The 25,738-nt window shown below is 40.1% G+C and overlaps 1 protein-coding gene across 1 annotated transcript in view; it reads left to right on the top strand.

Moving 5' to 3' along the window:
• Positions 1-25,738, top strand: part of CNTNAP2 (contactin associated protein 2) — a 2,020,907-nt gene that overhangs the window by 310,685 nt on the left and 1,684,484 nt on the right. The window lies entirely within an intron of this gene.

Genomic DNA, 25,738 nt, shown 5'->3' with positions numbered 1-25,738 from the left:
TTGGAAAAACTTGGTGTAAAATCGTGGTTTATATAGATTTGTACTTTCCCATTAACCCCTGTTATGCCTTCAAACACATCTCTCCCCAGAGAGTAAAAGGACCTGGAACACCTCCTGGGCCTCCAGAGCGCGTTCCCTTGGTGAGCCAGCGACCTAGGCGCACTCAGCTCTCCCACACAGCTCTCATCAAAGGGGCGTTTTAATGCCCAGGGGATTCTCAGCCATTCATTAACAACACTCCCCGTGGGCAATTTCAGCCTGAAGAAAACGTGGCTAATTCTAGGGCGCTCTCAAATACGTGGCCTGCTCAGCAGCAGAAACGTGGAAATTTTCCTTTTTATTAGAACTCGCATGCTGCAAATATGTGATTTGCATTTTGACATTAAATCGTATTGCCACTTAAATACATTTTTAAATGATGTGTAAATGTTCTCATTAGTACTCAAATTAGAAAATATTTATACATACAAGCTGATTGATTTCACAAAGCATTATTTTTATTTCCAAGGTTTTTTTTTCCTCCCGTATTCATCCAGAATATAGGGAGAAATGAGATGTCAAGATACCAGCCCTAGTGTGTGTGTGTGTGTGTGTTGTATATAGAGCCCTGTGGTGCAGTGATTAAAGTGATTGACTGCTAACTGAAAGGCTGGCATTTTGAAACCACCAGGCACTCCACGGGAGAAAGATGTGGCAGCCCCAAAACCCTATGGGGTCGCTATGAGTCAGAATGGACTCTGTGGTGGTGGGTTTGGTTTGGTTGTGGTATGTGCATATATGTAATATGTTGTATCTTGTTTGTATTTGTTCCTTGTGTATATATGCATATACACATACACATATATGTATTGTATACCTTTCTCATGTTTTCACTGTTGCATGGCTACATTATATCACACTTTGTTTTTTTTTTCCTTTTTCTCATTCACACTGTGAACCCCACCAAGACACATTTAGTCACTTATCTCTGCATTTCCAAAGCCTAGCTCAGCCCCTGACGTTTAGTATCTGGTCAGTAAATGCTGGCTTGTTCTTTATTGAAGCATAGCACACAAACCTGCTTTGCACAGCTGTTATCAGAGGTACCTCAGTTCTGCAATGTGTGCATGGCGTTCTTGGATGTCACATACAGAGTGCTCTGGACACTAAAGCCCTCAGGAGATGCTGTAATTCCCGTTAACAGAATTAAAGTCTCTAAGAAACTAAAATATCAAAGAAATTATTTTGAACATTGTTTAAGGTATCAACAAACTAATTTTCCCAACATTCCCTCCAGACCAGATTTTCCTTAACCCCAGTTTTAGAGGCAGAAGCATTAAGACAGATAGATAGAAAGTGACCCCAGTACTATTTGCCCTGAACTTTGGTTGAGAATGACTCAAATCCACAGTCCGTGCCAAGTTCAATTCACGTTTTATTTTGGAGGTGGAGAAGATGGCATTAACAGTGGTTTGGGTTGTTAAGAAATAATGAGTTCGAAGTGATAGGCTCTGCAGTGTCACAGGTCGGCATGGAGACTGTGTTTGAGGTAGAAGATGCAGGTGTTTATCTGCACGGAGGAACCTGGGGCTATATATAGCCATAAAGAGAAAAGAGTGAAGATCCAAGAAGGAGCCTTTGGTTATGTCCACTGAGAAGGTGTGGAAGAAAGGTAGTGGGCATGCGAAGACCTCCAGGAAGGACATAGTTTCACCCTGGAAGTTATGAATAATGTAGGTCAGAGAAAGTGCATACATATAAGGACTAAATTTAACTTTGCGTAATGTACCGAGACATTTTCCTGTAGATTTCTTTAGTAGTCATGAACTTTACTTCTTAGAGGGAATGAGGTTCCATAAGATAACTTTTGATTTCCGCAGAGTTGAGAGAAACCCTTTGAAATCATACAATATCAACTTCTTTGTGTGAACATTATGGAGTGTTACTGTTTAAATCCTCAAGAAAGCTTAGAAATGTTAGTCATATGGCCATATTGTTGATGGTGTGGATTACGCCTGGCCGTCTGCGTAGCACTCACGTCTACGTTTTACCTCTTTTCCACTATCCTGTGGAATCAATTCTGTCACTCTGACCTCCAGTGTTTAATTCAACAAGCAATGATAGAAGCTTTTCATTCAACAGAACCCGCTTATTCTGCTGCAGAATTTTTAAAACAAAACCAGCAGGTGCCTGAGCTTGAGGAGTTGAAATTATCCTCATTTTAAGGCAAAGTGTGGAGTGCATTTCAGATGCGTTCCCTGTGTTTTCTGGCAGCTGACACTCATTTATTCTCAGCAAGCGGATAAGTAGTCTGGGAGTGTCAGGGGTGTCAGGGTATCTTCATTTCCATGGGGCTTGCCCAGCTAGGTGGCACAATAATTAAATGTGATCATGCTGACAACCCTTTTTGCTCTTTTCTGCAGCTCATACATACATAGAAAAATACAGGACTGCTTTTATTCGTTTAAGATGTTGTTGTTACATGCCTTAGACTCAGCTCTGAATCATAGCCATCCTCGCCAACACCACAATGCAAAGGCATCAATTCTTCTTCAGTCTTCCTTATTCATCGTCCAGCTTTCACATGCGTATGAGGCAGTTGAAAACACCCTGGCTTGGGTCAGGTACACCTTAGCCTTCAAGGTGACATCTTTGCTTTTTAACACTTTAAAGAGATCTCTTGCAGCTGATTTGCCTAGTGCAATGTATCTTTTGATTTCTTGACTGCTGCCTCCATGGCTGTTGATTGTGGATCCAAGTAAAATGAAATCGTTATCAACCTCAATCTTTTCTCTGTTTATCATTTAAGATAGGAGGAAACAAAAGTATATTCCCTTCCTTTCAACTCAAAATGTTCCTAAGGTCAGTATTAGAAATCCGACGGTCAGTCCCTATTAAAGAAAAAGAAAAGGCGTAGGAACATTGGTAGCCTACCAGATTTTGAACTAATTTCAGACATATGTCAAGTAACAGTTTAATTCTCTATGGGGTGTTGTTCCCCAAGCTTCAGTCTTCAAAGTGTTTCTGAATTCATCTCCATCAAATAGTGAACATGTCGTGTGGCACCCAGCCTCTCTGACTACCATTGCTTTCACTGGCGCTGGTGAGCCCTGACTTTGGCATACCCAGACTCAGTGGGCCCAGAGCCAGGGGCATCATCTTTCTTTTGAAATCACAGCTTATTGATTAGATTTTTGATTTTTGAAAATTTATTATCAAAACCTAAAAATACTGCATTATCTTTCATGCCTTTTCTATCTACAAAGTCCAATAAACTAACAGATCCTGTTAATTTTCCCTTTACACTCTACCTTGCCATCTAATCCTTTCCTTGCTTGACTGATGTTTATTTTCCTTCAATTTATAAAAATGATCCATTCATTTATAGGTAATGCAGAAAAAAATAGAGAACGTAACAATGTAGTATCATCCCAATTTAATCATTATTAACATTTTAGCTAACCTTCCTGTCGTTATCCATCTTTAGAAAGATCACCTCTATCATAAAGTATCTCTTTGTTAATTTAGTGGACTGCGATCTTTCTGGCTTGCACCCTACTGCCAGTATCACTCAAATGCCACATTGTATACAGTCCTGTCGAAGGTGTAGGTGCAACTACGTTGTTTCCTTTGCTAGGTTTAAAACTGCTTAAAGCCAGGGCCCATGCTTATTCGTTGCTTTAGAAGATAGGCCTAGCACGGTCTCTAATGTTAACGCGTATTTGTTGAATGGATGTACTTCGTAACACAGATCTACTTGAATTAAGCCTGCAAATAAACACGTTTAATCCTCTAGAATGAAAATACGTGCCAGTAATCTGGTCAAGAGGAAGTGAAAATATTCATTGCGTTAATGACAGTACAGATTACGTGCTTGAGTGAAGCATACACCTTTGTATAAAATAAAGTACATGGTTGAATATACAATCGCCTAGAGTCAGGAGACAATGTGTTTCTCTTCATATCCCTCTCTTATAGAAGGAACCATTCAAATTAATTGCTGTAAGTATAAAGAAGTGTCTTTTTGTGCTACTAAAATCCCCATTACTTATTTTGATTTGTTCCCAAAGCACTCCCTCTAACCAATTGTGTATTTTTTACCAGCTTTTAGTGCAAATTGTTGATGCCTTCCATTTTTTAAAATCTGCTCTATTTCCACCTATTTCTTCTTTTCTCAATGTAAATTCTTCCATTTACTATGATGTTAGATTTTAAATTTTCACTGTCTCAACAGCTCGTAAATACATATATTCTAACTTTCTCCTAAACTGGTCAGATGGTGTCCTGATTTCTTCAGATTAATTCACATGATTTCATCTTTGGATATTTACAAAACTAAATTTCTATGATAGAAAAAAAAAGAAGTCAAATTGTAAGGACTAAATACCACATGAGAATTTGTTTTCCAAGGCCATTCATGCTTGGAGGCAAGCGAAGAATATAGCAACTTCAGCCTGTTTTAGGACCGGGTCTCAGAATCTCATTTGCTGCAGATGACTCACATTTCTCCATGTTCATCATCATAGCTGGCGTTCTTTGGCCGGAGACTTGATCGAGAAAGCATGTGCCACACTCAGTGCATTGCTTCCTGGCGATCAGCTCATGCTTTTGGCCATCTTCTAAGCTGAAGTAAATGACTTCCCTGTACTTGCCCCCACCCCAAGGGCTGGGACTTTATTCTAAATTTAGGATTGTGGAGTTCTGCCCAACAATCAGAAAGGGAACTTCATAATTTTTTCCACAAGATCCAAGGGTCATCCTGAAAGTAGAATTCCTGATGAGTTACCTAGTGTATTCATTTCTTGGGGCTTTAAAAAAAAAAAAAAAAATTTTTTTTTTTTTTTTTTAATAACAAAACACCAAAAGCTGTTGTTGTTGTTAGGTGCTGTCAAATTGGTTCCGATTCATAGCGACCCTATACACAACAGAACGAAACACTGCCCAGTCCTGTACCATCCTTACAATCATTATTATGCTTGGGCTCATTGTTGCAGCCACTGTGTCAATCCATCTCGTTGACGGTCTTCCTGTTTTCCACTGACCCTGTAGTTTGCCAAGCATGATGTCCTTCTCTAGGGACTGATCCACCCTGGCAACATGTCCAAAGTATGTAAGATGCACTCTCGCCCTCCTTGCTTCTAAGGAGCATTCTGGTTGTACTTCTTCTAAGACAGATTTGCTTGTTCTTTTGGCAGTCCGTGGTATATTCAATATTCTTTGCCAACACCACAATGCAAAGGCGTCAGCTCTTCTTCGGTCTTCCTTATTCATTGTCCAGCTTTCACATGCATATGAGGCAATTGAAAATACCATGGCTTGGGTCGGGCGCACCTTAGTCTTCAAGGTGACATCTTTGCTCTTCAACACCTTTAAAGAGGCCCTTTGCAGCAGATTTACCCAATGCAATGCGTCTTTTGATTTCTTGACTGCTGCTTCCATGGCTGTTGATTGTGGATCTAAGTAAAATGAAATCCTTGACAACTTCAATCTTTTCTCCATTTATCTTGATGTTGGTGATTAGTCCAGTTGTGAGGATTTTTGTTTTCTTTATGTTGAGGTGTAATCCATACTGAAGGCTGTGGTCTTTGATCTTCATTAGTAAGTTCTTCAAGTCCTTTTCATTTTCAGCGTGCAAGGTTGTGTCATCTGCATAACGCAGGTAGTTAATGAGTCTTCCTCCAATCCTGATGCCCTGTTCTTCTTCATATATTCCAGTCTCTCGTATTATTTGTTCAGCATACAGATTAAATAGGTATGGTGAAAGAATGCAACCCCGGTGCACACCTTTCCTGACTTTAAACCAATCAGTATCCCCTTGTTCTGTCCAAGCAACTGCCTCTTGATCTATGTAAAGGTTCCTCATGAGCACAATTAAGTGTTCTGGAATTCTCATTCTTTGCAATGTTGTCCATAATTTGGAATGATCGACACAGTCGAACACCTTGGCATAATCAGTAAAACACAGGTAAGCATTTTTCTGATATTCTCTGCTTTCAGCCAGGATTCATCTGATGCTAGCAATGATATCTCTGGTTCCACATCCTCTTCTGAAACTGGCCTGAATTTCTGGCAGTTCCCTGCTGCAGCCATTTTTGAATGATCTTCAGCAAATTTCGCTTACACATCATATTAATGCTATTGTTCTATAATTTCCACATTCGGCTGGATCACCTTTCTTGGGAACAGGCATAAATATGGATCTCTTCCAATCAGTTGGCCAGGAAGCTGTCTTCCATATTTCTTGGCATAGACGAGTGAGCACCTCCAGTGCTGCATCCATTTGTTGGAACATCTCAATTGATATTCCATCAATTCCTGGAGCCTTGTTTTTCACCGATGCCTTCAGAGCAGCTTGGACTTCTTCCTTCAGTACCATTGGTTCCTGATCATATGCTGCCTCTTGAAATGGTTGAACATTGACTAATTCTTTTTGGTGTAATGACTCTGTGTATTCCTTCCACCTTCTTTCGATTCTTCCTGTGTCATTTATTATTTTCCCCATAGAATCCTTCACTATTGCAACTCAAGACTTGAATTTTTTCTTCAGTTCTTTCAGCTTGAGAAATGCCAAGCGTGTTCTTCCCTTTTGGTTTTCCATCTCCAGCTCTTTGCACATGTCATTATAACACTTTACTTTGTCTTCTCGAGATGCCTTTTGAATTCTTCTGTTCAGTTCTTTTACGTCATCAATTCTTCCTTTTGCTTTAGCTGCTCGACGTTCAAGAGCAAGTTTCAGAGTCTCCTCTGGCATCCATCTTGGTCTTTCCTGTCTTTTCAATGACCTCTTGCTTTCTTCATGGATGATGTATAAATTGACGTCTGAGCACTGCTTTTGCTGTGTCCCAAAGGTTCTGATAGGAAGTGTTTTCATTCTCATTGGACTTTATGGATTTCTTTATTCCATCCTTAATGTCTTCTATAATCCAGTCTTTTTGAGCAGGGTATTATTCACTTTCCAAGTGTTTGATTTCTTTTCCCTGCTTTTTCTGTTATTAATTTCCACTTTTATGGCCTTATGGTCAGAGAAGATACTTTGTAATATTTCAATGTTTTGGATTCTGCTAAGGCTTGCTTTTTGACTTAATATGTGGTCTATTGTAGAGAATGTTCCATGTGCACTAGAAAAGAAAGTATACTTGGTTGCTGTTGGGTGGAGTGTCTACGAGGTCAGGTTGGTTTATTGTGGCATTTAGATCCTCCGTGTCTTTATTGAGCTTCTTTCTGGATGTCCTGTCCTTCACCAAAAGTGGTGTGTTGAAGTCTCCTACTATTATTGTAGAGCTGTCTATCTCACTTTCCAATGCTGATGGAGTTCGTTTTATGTATCTTACAGCCCTGTCATTGGGTACATAAATATTTAATATGGTTATGTCTTCTTGGTATATTGTCCCTTTAATCATTATATAGTGTCCTTCCTTATCCTTTCTGATGGATTTAACTTTAAAGTCTATTTTGTCAGAAATTAATATTGCCACTCCTGCTCTTTTTTGATTGTTGTTTGCTTGATGTATTTTTTTCTATCCTTTGAGTTTTAGCTTGTTTGTGTCTCTGAGTCTAAGGTGTGTCTCTTGTAGGCAGCATATAGACGGATTTTGTTTTTTAATCCATTCTGTCACTCTCTGTCTCTTTATTGGTGCATTTAGTCCATTTACATTCAGTGTAATTACGGATAGGTATGAATTTAGTGCTATCATTCTGATGTCTTCTTTTGTGTTTTGTTGACAGTTTCTTTTTCCCACTTAATTTTATGTGCTGAGTAGATTATCTTTATATATTATTCTTTCCTCATATTCATTGTTGATTTTGTTTCTGCTGAGTCTCTTTTTTTTTCTTGTATTTTATTTTGATAAGTAGGATAGTTTGTCTCCTTTGTGGTTACCTCATTATTTACCCTGATTTTTCTAAATTTAAAACTTGCTTTTATTTCTTTATATCACTGTATCTTCCTCTCCATATGGAAGATCTATGCTTACATTTCTCAGTCCCTCTTTTTTATTTTAATGTTGTCTTCTTTTATATAATAACATCACTGTTACCCTGTTTTGAGCTTTTTTTTTTTTTTTAATCTCGCTTTGTTTTTTTTTTGTTTCCCTGTCTGGGTTGACTTCTGATTGCTCTACCCAGTGTTCTAGTCTTGGGTTGATACCTGATATTATTGATTTTCTAACCAAAGAACTCCCTTTAGTGTTTCTTGTAGTTTTTTTTTTTTTTTTAATTCCCTAAACTTCTGTTTATCTGGAAATGTCCTAATTTCACCTTCATATTGACAGACGGTTTTGCTGGATATGTGATTCTTGGCTGGCAATTTTTTTCCTCCAATTTTTTAAATAAGTCATCCCATTACTTTCTTGCCAGCATGGTTTCTGCCGAGTAGGCCAAGCTTATTCTTATTGGCTGTCCTTTGTAGGTGACTTTTCATTTATCCCTCACTGCTTTTAAAATTCTCTCTTTATGTTTGGTTTTGTCAAGTTTGATTGTAATATGTCTTGGTGACTTTCTTTTAACATCTACCTTATGTGGAGTTCAGCAAGCATCTTGGATAGATATCTTCTCATCTTTCACAATATTAGGAAAGTTTTCTGCCAATGAATCTTCAACAATTCTCTGTGTTTTCTGTTATCCCTCCCTGTTCTGATACTCCAATCACTCATATGTTATTTCTCTTGATAGAGTCCCACATAATTCTTAAGGTTTCTTCATTTTTTAAAATTCGTTTATCTGATTTTTCTTCAAATATGTTAGTGAATAAGGAAGACTGAAGAAGAATTGACGCCTTTCAATTGTGGTGTTGGCGAAAAATACTGAATATACCATGGACTGCCAGAAGAACGAACAAATGTGTCTTGGAAGAAGTACAACCAGAATGCTCCTTAGAAGCAAGGATGGCGTGACTGCGTCTTACACACTTTGGACATATTTTCAGGGGGGATCAGTCCTCGGAGAAGGACATCATGCTGGCAAAGTACAGTGCCAGCAGAAAAGAGGAAGACCCTCAACAAGGTGGATTGGCACAGTGGCTGCAACAATGAACTCAAGCATAACAATGATTGTAAGGATGGCTCAGGACTGGGCAGTGTTTTGTTGTATTGTGCATAGGGTTGCTATAAGTTGGAAGCAACTCGACAGCACCTAACAACAACAACAACAATGTTAGTGCCAAGTGATTTATCTTCAAGTTCAGAAATTCTGGCTCCTACTTGCTCAATTTTGCTCCTCTGACTTTCTACTGAGTTGTCTACTTCTGTAATCTTCTCATTTTCTCATTGCTGTCTTGTTAATCTTCTCATTTTCTCATTGCTGTCTATCTATGGATTTTCCCAGCTTATTAAATTTTTCATTATGCTCCTGAATAATCTTTCTAAATTCTTCAGTTGCTTTATCTGTGTTCCTTGGCTTGTTCTGCGTATTGCCTCATTTCCTTCCTGACATCTTGAAGGGTTCTGTATATTAATCTTTTGTATCCTGCCTCTGGTAATTCCAGGAATGCAGTTTCGTCTGGAAGATTACTGGATTCTTTTCTTGAGAGCTTGTTGAGGGAATCATGGTCTGTTTCTTTATGTGACTTGATATTGACTGTTGTCTCTGAGCCATCTACAAGTTATTGTATTAGTTCATGCTTGCTTACTGTGCCGTAGCTTCTTGCTTTGTTTTCCTTTGATATGCCCAGATGGGTTGCTTGAGCGAGCTAGCTGGATTATTTTCACCTTTGGTGCTCTGACGTCCTGTGCCCGGATGGCTAGAGCTGTTATCAGGTACATCAGTCTAGGAGTCCATTCACTTGTATGAATTCTGCTCAGGTGTCCAGGTAGGTGATCATCAAGTGTGTGGTACAGGCTCTGTCCTATAGTCTTAGAGGGGCAGGGGTGATTGGTGTATGTACCGGTATCTGACTGCAGCAGGGGGTCACACTCTGAACAAGGCAGGAGGCTGAGAACTGACCCCCGATTTTCTCTGAGGACTGTGCGTCCCTGTTCTCTAGAGCGTGCAGGTGGGTGGGTTCTGCAGAAGGACCATGGGCACCCAATGTTTTTGGTTGTAAGGACTGGGAGGTACCAGTTATCCTTGGACTCCTGTCGCGGGTGGCTGGGTGACCTGAATGGAGCTTCCAGTCCTTAGGCCCCTGATGTGGGTAGGTGAGGACCCTGTTTAATAGGCAAAGCAACATCAAACATCAAACATCCACCTCTCTGCGCACAGCTGAAACAGTTGGAGTCTGCCAACAAGTGCCTATTTTCCAGAAATAGGCCCACACAGGTCCATGCAGAAGGGAAAGGTGCTCAAAGTCCACAGACCATTTATGCCTGGACAGGAGCCACTTCTGTCCTGATTTCCCCTGGGTAGTGGAGATAGCAGATTATCTTTTCACCCAAATGCAATTTTTTTCCTTCTCCGGGGCTGGGAGGATGGCTCTAGGTGCTCAGCAGTGCCTATCTCAGGCCCAGGGAATTCAGTTGCTGAAGCCGGCTTGGGGGTGGGAGGGCGCGGTAAAATATACGCAAGTGCTTAGCTTTTGCTGAGAGTACTTTTTTTTTCCCGGTTCCGGAGGTGTGAGTAGGCTGTGTGGCTGGCTGCTTCTTCCTGAGGAAACTACAGCCGAACATTAGTACCAGCCAGCTGCCGCCGCTCAGGAATGGTGCCTGAGGGCTCCCCGCGATTCAGGTGCAGTGACACCTCCACTTCTGAACCGTCTCTTCCTCCCCGTGCCCCTCTGTTTGTTTTCTAAGCTTGCCTTTGATGCTCAGGGCTCCCAGCTTGTCATAAATATACTTGTTTCACTTGTTTTTTCGGGTCTTTGTTGTAAAGAGGGCTCGTCAGAATTGTCTATTTTGCCATCTTGGCTCCGCCTCCTCACAAGTCAATGACAGATTTTTGGTCAGTGGTATATGAGTTTGTCTAAAAACAGAAAGTGTAAATTGGTTAAGTACTATGTATAGATAGAATTATTCTTGTGTCTACATCAAGTATGTAATATACAGTTTGTTTTGAGAAAACAAAGCTGTTGTGCCCCATAAGGTAAATACAATCAGCATGACATTGTTCTGAATTGTTCACTACAGGACTTCTTATGTTTGGCTACAAGAATTTATGATCATTCTAGATGAAATGACATAAGAATCAGCAGAGGTTGCTTTTAAATATTACTGAAGACCAGTGGCTCTTTCATTTTGGTTGTGAGACCAGCTGCAGAGTAGACCTGAGTACAAGCTAGAAAGGAAAATAGTCAGCCCTCACCCCAGACCTATCAACTCAGAAGGTTTGGGATGGGGTCTTGCACACTATGCTTAACAAGCCCTCCAGATGATTATGTGACCTGTGTTAGTCTGGGTTCTCTAGAGGAGCAAAACTACTGGGTGTGTATATAGATACATACATATAGAGAGGGATTTCCTTCAAGGAAATGGCTCATGCAGTTATGGGGTGTGGCACTTCCGACACCCAGAGACCAGGTGGCAGACTGGAGACCTCCCCTGGCTTGTGGGATTGCAAGGACTGGCAAATCGAAAATCTGCAGGTCAGACACAGGCTGAAGGCCTGTGCAGGCTTACATCCCAGGAACTGAAGGACAGGTGACAAGAAGAGTGCGGGTCGTGGGGGAGACAGTAAGATTTACCAGAACATCCATTTACATTCTGGAGGCAGCCACGTCCTCAAGGAAACTCCCCTTTCTCACATCAGACCAATCGTGGAATGTGATTTCATTATGTTACATTATGGAAGAGCACCAGGCCAGTGTCTGCCAAACCACTGAGAATCAGAGCCAAGCCCCGCTGACGCATGACGTTAACCATTGCAGCACCCGAGGAGAACCTCTGTCCTGGACCTTCTAAAGCACAGTCTTGGGGTGCATCCTGTGCTCTGCCAAATATGAGAAAGATTGAGGCTCACGGAATGAAGGCATTATCTCAGCTGGCCCTTGTGAAATTAACAGACATGTGGACTGCCCACGTGCATTCACACGTTTACGTGGGTTTATTTTCAGATGAGCTTTCCCCTAGCGGATACAGGGCCCTGAAAATAAAGGATGCATGTACATGGAACTTGAGAGGTGGGGAAAGCCTGTAATGTGGAGCTATACCCAAAGAAAGCAGTTCTGGAAAATGGGGCACGGCAGAATTAGAGGAGCAAGCCGGAGAGGCTGGGGGGAGAACTTGTACTCTTGGTGCTTAACTGAGAAGACTGGCTTTGTCCATTGACTTTTGTGTGAAAGTTTGGAGTATGGCCAGATAATGCTAGAGGTGTCGCAAGAATCAAAAGACTAGCATGTTCTCTGGGTAGATACTATCAATTTCAGAACAAAAGGCAAACTACGCCAGTGCATTCGGCATTAGTGAAAACAGCTTGGCTGTAACATCCCATTATTGCATTGTAGTCTCTGGGTGGAACAAATGGTTACTGAATTCAGCTGATAACCAAAAGGGTGGAGGTTCAAGTCCACCCAGAGGCTCCTCAGGAAGCCTGGCAATATACTTACAAAAAAAAAATCAGCCTCTGAAAACCGTATGGAGCACAGTTCTACTCTGACATACGTGGGGTCCCCATAAGTGAGGGTCGACCCGATAGCAACTGGTTTGGTTTTTAGTTTTGGATTAGTATCTCAATATTTTAGATCCTTTTTTGGATACATAATTTCATTCCCCTCTTGTTAAGTATCTCTCCCCACTAAAATCTTGCTTTATATGTGTACGAATCTAGACCCTAAAAAGCTGCAATAGTTTTCAACATATAGCCTGGTCTCTGAACGTTCTACCTCAAGGAGTTATCCTGGGTTTAGAAGCTGTCTTAGTCATCTGTTAGCACATTAGCACTTAAGCTGATTCTGGGTTAGAATGTGGTTGGGAAGTGCCCTCTCCCCAGAGTAATTATGCTGCTGCTTTGAGCCCTGGCTCCCCAGCCTGTTTACATGTTAATTTATTCAATCTCTTATATGTTTAAGAAGAAAGTGTATTAAAGCAGATAAGGAGTCCCGACCTCTGGGATTTGAGTCAGAATTTAAAACAAGCTCAAAGAGCATCAAAAATGGAAGCAGGATTGTCAATAAAACGTTTAATGATTTGAAGGAGCGTTAAAATGATACTTGTCATCTCGAAGCAAAGCCACTTAAAGTATTTTGTTTTAGAAGTTATAAAGCACTAGACTTTTAGTTGGAAAAATATTCTGCTGTGTTTTATTAGTTGTCAAAATCCTGTGGAAAGAAGTAAAACGAGTATTATTTCTTAAAAATTTTTGCCCCTTTGTAAGTGAAGGTATTTGAGGCCTCAAATCAGAAATAGCTAAGAAGAAAAAAATAAAAAAAAAGATTTGTGTTTACTGAACTAGGAACCTTCTGCTGCTAATTACCATTTAAAAATATTTCTAAAAGGATACTTTTTGTGTATGTTTAATATATATACTTTTTGGTGATAGTAAAAAAAAATATATATGTATGTATTCAATTTCTCCCTCTACAGAGAAGTACCCTTGTTAAAGAGTACCCCCCCCAAAAAAAAAAATCCATAATTCCAGTGACTACTTCTGGTAAAACTGAAGGCAGAAGTATTTTTATTTTTACCTAAAAGCAATGTCCATTTCTATGATGCCTTCACTCTACCTGGATGCACAGGTAGGCTGCCTTACTTACGTCAGCCCCAGGTGTACCTGTGCTGTGTGTGGGCCAAACAGAAAGTCGTTTTCACAGAATCACCTCCCAGACCTTTCAGTTTGAAGAGGTTTGTTCAGAATTCTCTGTTCCCTGATCATGGGAACATGACATAGAAAAAATTATTCTTGTTCAGAGATGAATCAAGGGGCAAAGTCACATTTAATACTTCCTTGAATAAAAACAAGAGATGTTTATTGTCATGTCACAGAACAAGAACTAGCTTTACTTTGAGCTCTACAAAGTAGTCCTTCAATCACAAACACCAGAATTTGACCACTTCCCGGATAAGGGAATATATCGGACTCAGCCCTGAGTACCCCTGCTTCATAGGACCATCTCTAGGAGTCTTATTTCAAAATCTTTTGTTTGTAGCATGTTCTGGGGTATATTACTTAACATCTCTAATATTTAGTTGTTGTATCTTTGTTTTTGTTGTTGAGAACATACACGCCAAAACATACATCAACTTGACAGCCTCTGCATGTGCAATTCAGGGCACTGATGACATTCTTCTAGTTGTGCAGCTATTCCCACCCTCCCTCCTTTTCTGAATTGTTCTGTCCCCATTAACATAAACTTACTGCCCTCTAAGTTTCCTATCTGATCTTTCAAGTTGATGTTGTCAGTTAGATTCCATAGAGATAGTTCTTAAAAGAGCATAATGCTCAAGGCAGACATTTTTTTATTAGTTAAGCTAAACTATTGTTTGGTTTTAAGAAGACTTCAGGGAATATTTTTGGTTTAACATTTAAAGATTATTTTAGGGGAATAGTTTCAGAGGTTCATCCAACCTCCATGGCTCCTCGATGGAGTTGGTAAGATTTGAAATTCTGTTCTGCATTTCCCCCCTTTTGATCAGGATTCGTCTGTAGAATCTTTGATCAAAATGTTTAGTAATGGTAGCTGGGCACCATCCAGTACTTCTGGTCTCATGGCGAAGGAGATAGTGTTTATGGAGATGTAAAAACAGCTTGAGGGCAGTGTCTGACCTCCTCTTACTTCACTAGGGGAAGGAGAATCAAGGTCAACAGCCCAAGGCTGATTCCCATGAGGTGGAGGTCAGATGTGCCTCCTCTCTCTGCCATCTTTACTAATTCTGAGACAAACTGTCCCTCCCACAGCACTCTCTACTGGGTTTGATAATTCATTGCAATGGCCACACGGAATTCACAGACCATACTCACAATTATGAGGTTTATTAGAGAAGTAACAGTTATAATTCAGGGTCAAGAACACTCAGGATACAGTTCTTCCATCAGGGTAGCCTCTCCCCAGCCTTGCTCACAGGCACAGCTCTCCCTGGCCTCACTCTCTGCCCATATGTACTCGGCTCTTTCTCTGTGGACCAGGAAGCCTACCGTGCCATCTCTGCTGCTGGGTCTCTCCTGCTGATCTATCCTTCCTTGATGGTGGTAGTGTCCTTCCTCTGCTCTGGAATTGACTCTCTTCTAAGACAAAACTGACCAATTCTCTTGGTAGGCCATAATTACCCTGTCATGGACCGAATCGTGTCCTCCCAAAATATGTGTCAACTTGGTTAGGCCATGATTCCAAGTATTGTGTGGTTGTCCTCCATTTTGTGATTGATATAATTTTCCTGTGTGTTGTAAATCCTAATCTCTGCCTGTGGTTAATGAGGCAAGATTGGGTTATGTTGAAGAGGATTAGGCTGGGATGTAACATCCTTGCTCAGGTCACATCTCTGATCCAATGTAAAGGGAGTTTCCTTTGGGTATGGCCTGGGCCAGTTAACTGGATGGCCCATGAAACAATGATCTTAAGTCTCCAAACCGAGGAACTAAATCCCTTGAGGTATTTGGTTGTACATAAGCTGCCTTAGCAGCTACACTTTTTTTTTTTTTTGGTTGTTTTTGTAAAATCACAACTCTTGCCAAGGTCAACTTTTTAACTTATTGACCCTTAATCAATGTGATTTTTCCATCACCTTAAACCAAAACTCATTTCTCCATAAGCCTTGGTCCCCCCTTTCCTCCTCCTGCCCCTGGAAACCACTAATAAACTTTGGTTTCTGTACATTTGCCCTTTCTTGTCTTTTTTATATTAATGAGGTCATACAATATTTGTCCTTTTGTGATTGATTTACTTCACTCAGCATAATTCCTTCCAGCTCCATGCATATTGTAGCATGTATCAAGACTTAGTTTCTCCTTCTGGCTAAGCAGTACTCCATTGTATGTATCTGCTATATTTTGTTTATCCATTCTTCTGCTGATGGACATTTCGGTTGTTTTCTGCCATTTTGCTGTTGTGAATAGTGTTGCAATGAATGTGAGTGTATAAGTCTCTGTTTGAGTCTCTGCTTTCAAGTCCTGTGGGTACATACCTAGGAGTGGAATTGCTGAGTCATATGGCATTTCTATTTTTAAGTTTTTGAGGAGCTGCCATGCTGCTTTCCACAATGGCTGTACCATTAGAACTATGCTTACATTTTGGCCAATGGTCCCTCAATTTCCTTCTTCGTTATTTCAAAACTTCAAGAAAATTGTCATCTGGCCTCCATGATATAGCCATACTTACTTTCTTCCTTTGGTGCACATTGTAACTTTCAACCAAAGTAGACTCTAGCACCCTCAAATAGAAGTATAATGGGATATTTTACATTTTTTAATACTAATCCTCTAAGCCTTCTAAAATTTGGGGTGTCTTTTGCACTTGTAACACATCTCAGTTTGGATTAGCTAAATTTCAAGTGCTCAATAGCCACATGTTGCTAGTGACTAGCATTTGAGCAGCTCAAGGATCAATTTCAAAGCAAAGAGTGTAGATTCAGTGACCTTCATGGCTTCTTTTAGTTTATCATTTATATTTTCTACTGAATGATTTTTAGACCTCTAACATATGTGTTCCAAAAAACAATAAAAAGTGAATATCTCCCCAAAATCTTTATCAGTAAAGAATGAAGTAAGTAAGTCATGTTTTTCTCATCATCAGCTGTCTGTTTTGGGGAGTGGCTTCCTAAGTCCATCATAAGTACTGTTATCACCAAGAAAAACCACTTATTGCTTGGTTGGTGGTCTCCCTTTGATCCATTTAAGTACATTTTTATACACATTTGTTATGGCATCCTGTAACCCCTATTTAATTTTCAGGTAATACATTTCTGTAATTTTCCTGTTTTAATTAACCTTTCATTTTCTGCTAATAATTTATAGTCTTTCTTAGGTCATAGTGTAAAAAGGTAAATTGACTAATAACTGGTTAGATTACTATCTATGTTTCATGTTGTCGTTGTTGTTAGGTGCCATTGAGTTGGTTCTGACTCATGGCGCACCATGCACAACAGAATGAAACACTGCCCGGTCCTGCACCATCCTTACAATCGTTGTTATGCTTGAGCTCACTGTTGCAGCCACTGTGTCAATCCACCTCGTTGAGGGTCTTCCTCTTTTCCGCTGACCCTGTACTCTGCCAAGCATGATGTCCTTCTCCAAGGACTGATCCCTCCTGACAACATGCCCAAAGTATGTAAGACACAGTCTCACCATTCTTGCTTCTAAGGAGCATTCTGGTTGTACCTCTTCCAAGACAGATTTGTTCATTCTTTTGGCAGTCCATGGTATATTCAATATTCTTCACCAACACCACAATTCAAAGGCATCAACATTTCTTCGGTCTTCCTTATTCATTGTCCAGCTTTCACATGCATATGATGCGATTGAAAATACCATGGCTTGGATCAGGCACACCTTAGTCTTCAAGGTGACATCTTTGCTTTTCAACACTTTAAAGAGGTCCTTTGCAGCAGATTTACCCAATGCAATGTTTTTATCTATGTTCCATATATAGGCTTTATTTATATAAACTGTGTTTATATGCTTCCTAAGTAATCAGGTAAGGAGATCCATGTCAATATTAGCAAAGTATGAATTTTACTGATTTTATAGGATCATAGATAAAAGTTGATTAGCAAATTTAGTAGTAAGTTTTTCAACCTGATAGCCTTGAATATAACCATCAGAGTCAGATACACCAAGAAAAAAAAAATACAGGGAGTGGGATTGGTTACTCAGGTGTGAAGAGATACTGCAGTGATGGGGAAAGGTCCCCACTCATGTCTTCTGGAGCTTTGCCCTGTAATGTTATAACCATCCAGGTGAGTGCGGAACCTGCAGGGAAACGTGGAGGTAGCTAGCCTCTTTGAATGTCAAGCTCACAATCTGTTTCTCCGCATGCCTCTGAAAAGGAAAATGAATTCACTGTGGTCTGTAATTATCTGTAGTCAACCTGAAAAAACAACTGAGTGCAATTGCAATTCTCTGCAACAATTATGAAGTTCTAAACTGCCACCGACTGGGTTGACCTAGTAACGTCGAATTTCAGGAGGGCAACATTGCAGAAACGTGTACACTGAGGCCATTACCATCCGGGTAAAAAGCTTCAGGATTGGTTTTGAATTCCCTGTCCATTGCTCCCCATCCTACTGAGCTAGCTGTCTGGATTCAGTTTTCCCTGGTTATAACAACATGCATAATAAAAGAAGACAAGATTAGACTTTTATTTTTTAGGAAAAAGAATAGTAAACTGTTAGCGTTTTAATTCCATATGTTGTAAAATTCTCATCTTGGTGAGTATTTTTGGGGCTGATGGAAGTAACCAACAGAAGTTGAGCGTCTACTAGGTGAAAAACTGTGTTCTTCTGCCTGCGCTTCCTGATCCCCATTAGTGCTCACAACAGCTGTGTGTTATCAGTGTCTCCCCTTCATAGGTGAGGATCCTGAGTCTGAAAAACATGAACTGAATTGCACAGGAGTACACAATTATTAGCTGAAGTTAAGCCGAAAAACTGGGCCCATAGAACTGCAAAGCCCATACCCTTTCAGCTAAACTGCATTGCTTCTGGGTCCAGGATATGATGAGGAATTTCACTTCCGAGTCTTGTCATTTATGCCCCTACGTATGTATATGGCCCCATGGACCCCCTTATACATCATTAGATTCAACAGTATACAAACAGAGCTAGCCAGAGGGGACAAGGAAATTCTCCAATGAAACAATAAATACAGAAACAACTTATTTTAAATATCAGAGTAAAAGTCCATATCAAGTACAAGTCCAACTGAAATATTAAAGTACAAAAATATGGCATGGAAATAATTTGTCATAGGTGCTCTTGGTCCTTCACCCTACCCCTTAGTGCACAGCACTCCTGTGTGTCCCAACTGGAAATACCTCAGCCTCTGAAGGCTGTCCTGGCTGAAGCCAGACAGAAGAGCCAGGAGTTCCTCCATCTGGGAACAGCCCTGAACCGCTGGTGTCCAGCACCCATGGGTGAATAACCAGTCATCTGGCTCCTGAGCTGTAGGTACAGAGGGCCGTAGTCCACACTACCTCCCAGCTGACTCAGGTTGGGGTGAGCCAGGTACCCATAGTGGAAACCTACCTGCTCAACTGAAAAAAAAAAAAAAGGTTACTGTTGAGTCAACTCTAAGTCCTGGTGATCCAAATGTGTCAGCGAACATGTGCCCCTTTGCGTTTTCAATGGCTGATTTTTCAGAAGTGAGTGCTACGCCTTTCTTCCAAGGTACCTCTGGGTGGACTTGAACCTCCAACCTTTCATTTAGTAGTCAAGCGTGTTAACTGTTTGTACCACCCAGAGGCACCTTGAAGAAAGGCCTGGAGATCTACTTACAAAATTTCAGCCACTGAAAATCCTGTTGAGCACAGGTCTATTCTGACACACGTGGGGCTGCCATGAGTAGGAGCCAACAGGATCACCTCTGGTTGGCTATAACTAGCTGTTTAACGTGGGAAAGTCATCTAGCCTGGGAGGACCTAGATTTCATACTCTGTACAATGAGAAGCTTGAACTGTCCCCCAAAAGAAGAGTTTGTATTCCAGGCCCATAACTTAAGAGTGTGCCTCAAATGTCCTGGAGCTGCATGCAAAAAAGTTGTGAGACTTTGGCCTTTTCTGGAAGAGAGAACCTCATTTTTATTCAGATTCTCAAAGCAAGGTGTTACCAAAACATTCTAAGAAGCATTGAATTGAAGTACATTGAGGACCCTTCTTTGAAATTTTTTGATTTACAATTCTACGGTTCATCATTTATGCACCAATGTTGAATAGCCATTTTTATGAAACAAACATCTGTTAAATGGATACCAAACAAATACCAAAGTTACATTTGAACTTGAAGTAATGGTCTATCTACCCATGAAATTTTTCACATATAAGGGAGTGACTTAGGCTCTTTGACAATTAACAATGGATACATTGCCAAACATTAGACCAAACTACAGTTGGGATGTGTAGTTTGGGAAAAAAATACAAAGAAAATATCAAGAAATGTGACACTTTGAGAAGCCTGGTATTAGTGAATAAGACAAAACAAAAGATATTTTCTTTTAGGCAGCTTGAGAAAATCTAGTCATTGGAATTTCTGAGCTCCCTCAGGATGTAAATAGCATAACCAAAGCAGCAAACAAAAATCTTGACTAAAATAAAAATGAATTAATTAAGCAACTGATCCATTGCTGTTTCATTGCCCTTTGTGAGTTTACTATGACGTCAATTTATCACATCTTTGTGTTTCATTGGTATTAACATTTGTCTGATTTTTCTTGCTGTGGATTTTTTATTTAGTTTACATTTTTGTTTTAGTATGCATTATCCCTAGGGATCAGAAAAAGAAAAACAAAGGCAACTAGAGTAAAAAAATAAAACCACCCTTGAGGCTGTAGGTTTTGAACTGGGTGAGGGCCACTCCTTGAGCCTTCAGGTCTGAGGCACAGCGTGGAGGCGACCAGCTGCCCCTCCAGCACAGCACTATTGTGTGGGCTGCAACTCTGAAGCCAAGTCTCCGTGTTTCACAGGCTGCTGGCTAACAGACCCTTGATTGGTATAGTTTGCAGCTTCAGTATTTTTAACCCTTGTAGACAAAATGACTCAATTATTGTTTTTTTTTTTTTAGACAAAATGACTCAATTATTGTTGTTTTGCGTGCCATCCTATTTTGCTCAAACACCACCCGATAAGATAAAGCTCCTGCGTTTCACATTTCAGAATTTTCTTACAAAAGAGTAATTAAGTTAAGCAGAGATTCAGTGACATGCTTTATTTGAGGATAATGGTTTCCAGTTATTGATGGCCTATCCGTACCACATTGCAGCGATGTCTTGGGGATGAACTTCCCCATGATTTTCAGCAAGGATGTTCCCATGAGGGGGAATGAATATCTTTTCCAAAGACACAAAACATGTTTTACCCGTATTTACAACTCAATCCTGAGACAGGAAAGCAACTCTGCGGTTACAGGTATAGCCGTATTTTTTTTAGTTGTTAAGAGGAGTATGCTAGGCCTTTTTTGGGAACCATAAATATTTGACTTAAATCTTAACTTGTTTTGTTTAAGAAAATGTATAAATGTTTACACCAAGTAACTAAAGTCATAGGAGGCAAGGAAAGCTGTTTCAAAAATGATATAAACTGATAAATAAAAGTGGAATTAAATTACCTTTGCCTAAGTTCCTAGTATTTTGTGCATCACTTGTTAAATATAAGGTATACCAAATCCTCGCGATGGATTATACCCACATTCAGGATACCTTAGGGAAAAAAAACTATTCTTTCTTTATTATATTCACTGTACATTTTACACAATATTTAAAGAAGTATCAGAAAACTCACTTTACTAAACAGAGAGTTAAGAGATAGGCTTATAATTTTTGTTAGTGTTAACTTCTGTATGAATTTCACCAGATTCTGAACTCCTTCACCTTCCTTATTTATGCAACGAAAACCTATTCAATTATTGTTGGTGTTGTTATTAGGTGCCATCAAGTTGGTTCCGACACATAGCAACCCTGTGTACAACAGAAGGAAACACTGACCGGTCCTGCGCCATCCTCACAATCGTTATGCTTGAGCCAATCCATCTCATTGAGGGTCTTCTTCTTTTTGTCTGACCCTCTACTTTACCAAGCATGACATACTTCTGCAGGGGTTGATTCCTCCTGGTAACATGTCCAAAGTATGTGAGACAGTCTCACCATCCTTGCTTCTAAGGAGCATTCTGGTTGTACTTCTTCCAAGACAGATTTGTTCATTCTTTTAGCACTCCATGGTATATTCAATATTCTTCCCCAACACTACAATTCAAAGATGTCAATTCTTCTTCAGTCTTCCTTATTCGTTGTCCAGCTTTCACATGCATACGAGGCAATTGAAAACACCATGGTTTGTGTCAGACACACCTTAGTCTTCAAGGTGACATCTTTGCTTCTCAACACTTTAAAGGGGTCTTTTGCAGCCAATTTGGCCAATGCAATGTGTCCTTTGATTTCTTGACTGCAGCTTCCATGAGTGTTAATTGTGGATCCGAGTAAAATGAAATCCTTGACAACTTCAATCTTTTCTCCGTTTATCATGATGTTGCTCATTGGTCCAGTTGTGAGGATTTTTGTTTTCTTTATGTTGAGGTGTAATCCATAGTGAAGGCTGTGGTCTTTGATCTTCATTAGTAAGTGCTTCAAGTCCTCTTCACTTTTAGCAAGCAAGGTTGTGTCATCTGCATAACACAGGTTGTTAATGAGTCTTCCTCCAATCCTGATGCCTCGTTCTTCTTCACAGAGTCCAGCTTCTTGGATTATTTGCTCAGCATACAGATTGAATAGGTATGGTGAAAGAATACAACCCTGACTTTCAACATGCAGTATTCCCTTGTTCCATTTGAATAATTGTATGCAACTCTATTACTTTATAATTAGAACATCTGCATGCCCAATTCCACTTTCTGAATGGAAGTGGTTAAATTAGAAGAATTGAATGATATTGATAAGGCAATATAATAGTAATAAATATTATCTTGTAGGTTTCTACCCACTTTTTAGGCTTCTGACCTCAAGTGTTAAGCAAATGGATATGCCTGTACTGTCAGGAAAAATCACATCATGCATAACACTTGCTTTTTTATGTCCTTGAGTGTTTTCACCTGAAAATTATTTTTTTCTAAGTTAAAAAAAATAATAATAATGGTGGAAATTTGGTGGTAATTTCATTCTAGATTTGTTCTATTTTGGTATGTTTTCTCCACTTACTGCCAACACCCATTTACATATCCAAGTAAGACATAGGTATCTTTTAAGTAAAGTATGTTTAATTGCTCTTATTCAATTCTGGTTGGCACATATTCCTCACAAGATCTGTCAGAAGTTGAAAGACAGTGATTTAAAGGTATACAAAGATGGAATTTACAAAAATAAAACTTGTAAATGTGCATGGTAAACTTACCTTGTCACAAGAAGACAATACTTCAAAAATACGTCTATAACCTTGCACTTATTTGAAAAGCTGTGTTTAGGATTTGCACATTTTATTCATTGGAAGAGTTCCTTTCAGGAGTATGCCTTCTTACAAAGTACAGAGCTGGAGTAATTGTGAGTAGGAGTGCTCCGTTAGCTAAGACTTTAGGTTATGTGAGATCATCAGGGTACTCAGAGACGACACTCTTGCACTTTTTCTGCATCTGAGGTACCACCAAAATGACACCTGTGGAACCATGCCAAGACCTACAGCCTCATTTCGACTGCGGGCACCCAAGGCCACCAGCTCTGTGGGGTAGTCATCCAGAAGGTCAGCTGGAGAGCAAGGTGGTACACTGATAATTACTGGCTAGCTTCTTCACCTTTCTGCTCATAAATGTTAATGATGGTCTTAAAATCCAGAGACATTTCTTTAGCATTTCTCTTCACGTATGAAATAGAGGCTGAGGAAGTTAATCAATATTACCAAGGAGAACAACAGTGGGGTGCTCCGCCAGGACCCAGGTCCCCTTTTGTAAAGTGCAGGGGGACAGATGATGTTCTTGACTAGGCAGTGTTTATTCTTGTAGCCTTTCATACGTCCTTGTAGGTGGGTCCCCCATATTGCACATGCATTACGCCTCGCTGATGGCGCGAGCAATCGAACACTTGACTGTTAGCAGAAAGGTTAATGGTTTGAACCCACCCACAGGTGTCTCAGAACACAGACCCAGCAGTCTGTTTCTGCAAGGTCACAGCCTTGAAAACCCTATGGAGCGGAGTTCTGCTCTGACACACATGGAGTGGCCGTGAGTTACGATGACTCTGTGGCAACTCACAACAACAACACAGTGCTCTATGTCGTTAGGGTTGTTGTTGCTCTGAGTACTCACCCCTCTCCCAGTTCTTCCCACTGTTTGTGACCTCACTTGGTGCTTGTGATTTAACCAAATTAAAAAAAAAATTCAAAATTTGAAAAATTTGAAAATGTAAGTCATATTAAATATCAGGTGTAACAAGGTAAAGAAATGAAGTAGGTTCTTATATCATTTTGACAGTGTAAAATTGAGAATTTTTTCTTTTCTCCACTGAGTGTGCTATCTCTTATTCTTGTTACCCCTACAGATTTTCTGACAGAGCCACACTGCATCTGAGCAGATGCCCGTCATATCGACCTCACCTTAGGCTTAGTTTCCTACAAGTGCCAAACACCAAGCTAGAGAGAAATTTAAGAAGGCACGTTGATAAAGAGACTCCACACACCTATTTTGTTATATGCCAATGTAAGGTTTTGCTTCCTCTTGTCTTATTTTTAACAAGATGTTCATTTTAGAAGAAATTCAGATTTACAGAAAAGTTGCAAAGATGATACACAGAGTTACCATGTAACTGATACCCAGTTCCCCTACTAATTAACATCTTATGTTAGTATGTTATAGTTGTCACAATTAATGAACAGATATTGGTACATTATTATTAGGTCCATTATTTATTCAGATTTCTGGTAGTTTTTTACCTAAGATGTCTCTCCTGTTCTAGGATCACACAGTGTATTTAGTTGTCATGTCTCCTTGTGATTCTTTTTGTTGTGATGATTTCTTGACTTTCTTGTTTTTGATAACCTTGACAGCTTTGAGGAGTGCTGGTCAGATGCTCTGTAGAGTGTCCCTCAATTGAAATTGGTTTGATATTTTCCTCATGACCACACTAGGGGGTTATGGATTTTGGGGAGGAAGAGCACAGAGGTAACGTGTCAGTTTCATCACAACATATCAAGGGAACATACTACCGACATGATTTATCACTTTTGGGGCTGAGCTTGGTCACCTGGCTGAGATGGGGTTTGCCAGGTTTCTCCACCATGAAGTCACTCCCCACTCCTCCCATACTGTCCTCTCTGGAAGTCACTGTGCACAGCCCACATTTGAGGAGTGGGGAGCCCTGCTTCACCTCACAGAGGACAGAGTGTCTACATAAGTGATTGGAAATTCTTGTGCGTATGGGGTTTATCTCCCCATTTATTTATTTATTCAATCATTTATTCATATCAGCATGGACTCATAGAGATTCACTCTATTCCTTGGATTATAATCTAATAATAATGTATTTTGTTGCTAAAGTTGTTCGAGCTTTTCCCACTGGAAGCTCGTTTGGTACTCTTCCATGTCCCTTTGACATACTGCGATTGTCATGCCATTGTTTGTTGGTCGGTTGGTTTGTTCAGAACTTCTTTATTTCTACAACTACAAGATACATCAGGGTCATCTTATATTTCCTGCCCCAGTCATAGAATCAGCCACTTCTCTAAGAAACCATGGCTCCTTTCATTGTAGAACGGTATTTAGATACTAAGAAGTGATGTGAGGGGTGCTCATTGTTACTGGGGTTCCGTTGCTCCTCAGCCCTCTCTACTGACAGAACAAGGAGATATATGAGTGTATTAACCCATGTGTGTATACGTATGTATCTATGTCCATCTGTATTTACATTGAACTAAATACAACTTTATCCTGAAGTCTCCAGTTCTAATCCATCACCTCATGGATCATTCTAGCCTCCTCCCCTTCCTTGTCTATAACTTCCCGCTCCAACAGTGACACACGTGACTCCACCATCCACCATCCGTGTAACTAACTGTTCAGTGCCATATACATATATAGTAGCTTCAGAATTGTTTACCTGGTGTCTATGGGAAATGACTTCATCAAACAGAGCACAGTGTTTCTGTGCAGCTCCTTTTGTCTTCAGTCTTACGGTCTCTGTTCGTTTCCAAAGTGAAGCAGATCAGCACCCTTTCCCCCACCCCTTTAGTGAGATTGGTTTACACGTTTTTATTACAGTTAGATCCTTTTCTCACAGT

Source organism: Elephas maximus, chromosome 8 (genome assembly GCF_024166365.1).
Source record: "Elephas maximus indicus isolate mEleMax1 chromosome 8, mEleMax1 primary haplotype, whole genome shotgun sequence".
NCBI lineage: Eukaryota > Metazoa > Chordata > Mammalia > Proboscidea > Elephantidae > Elephas > Elephas maximus.
Note: the sequence above shows the minus strand (reverse complement) of the source record. Positions and strands in the feature narration are given on the sequence as shown.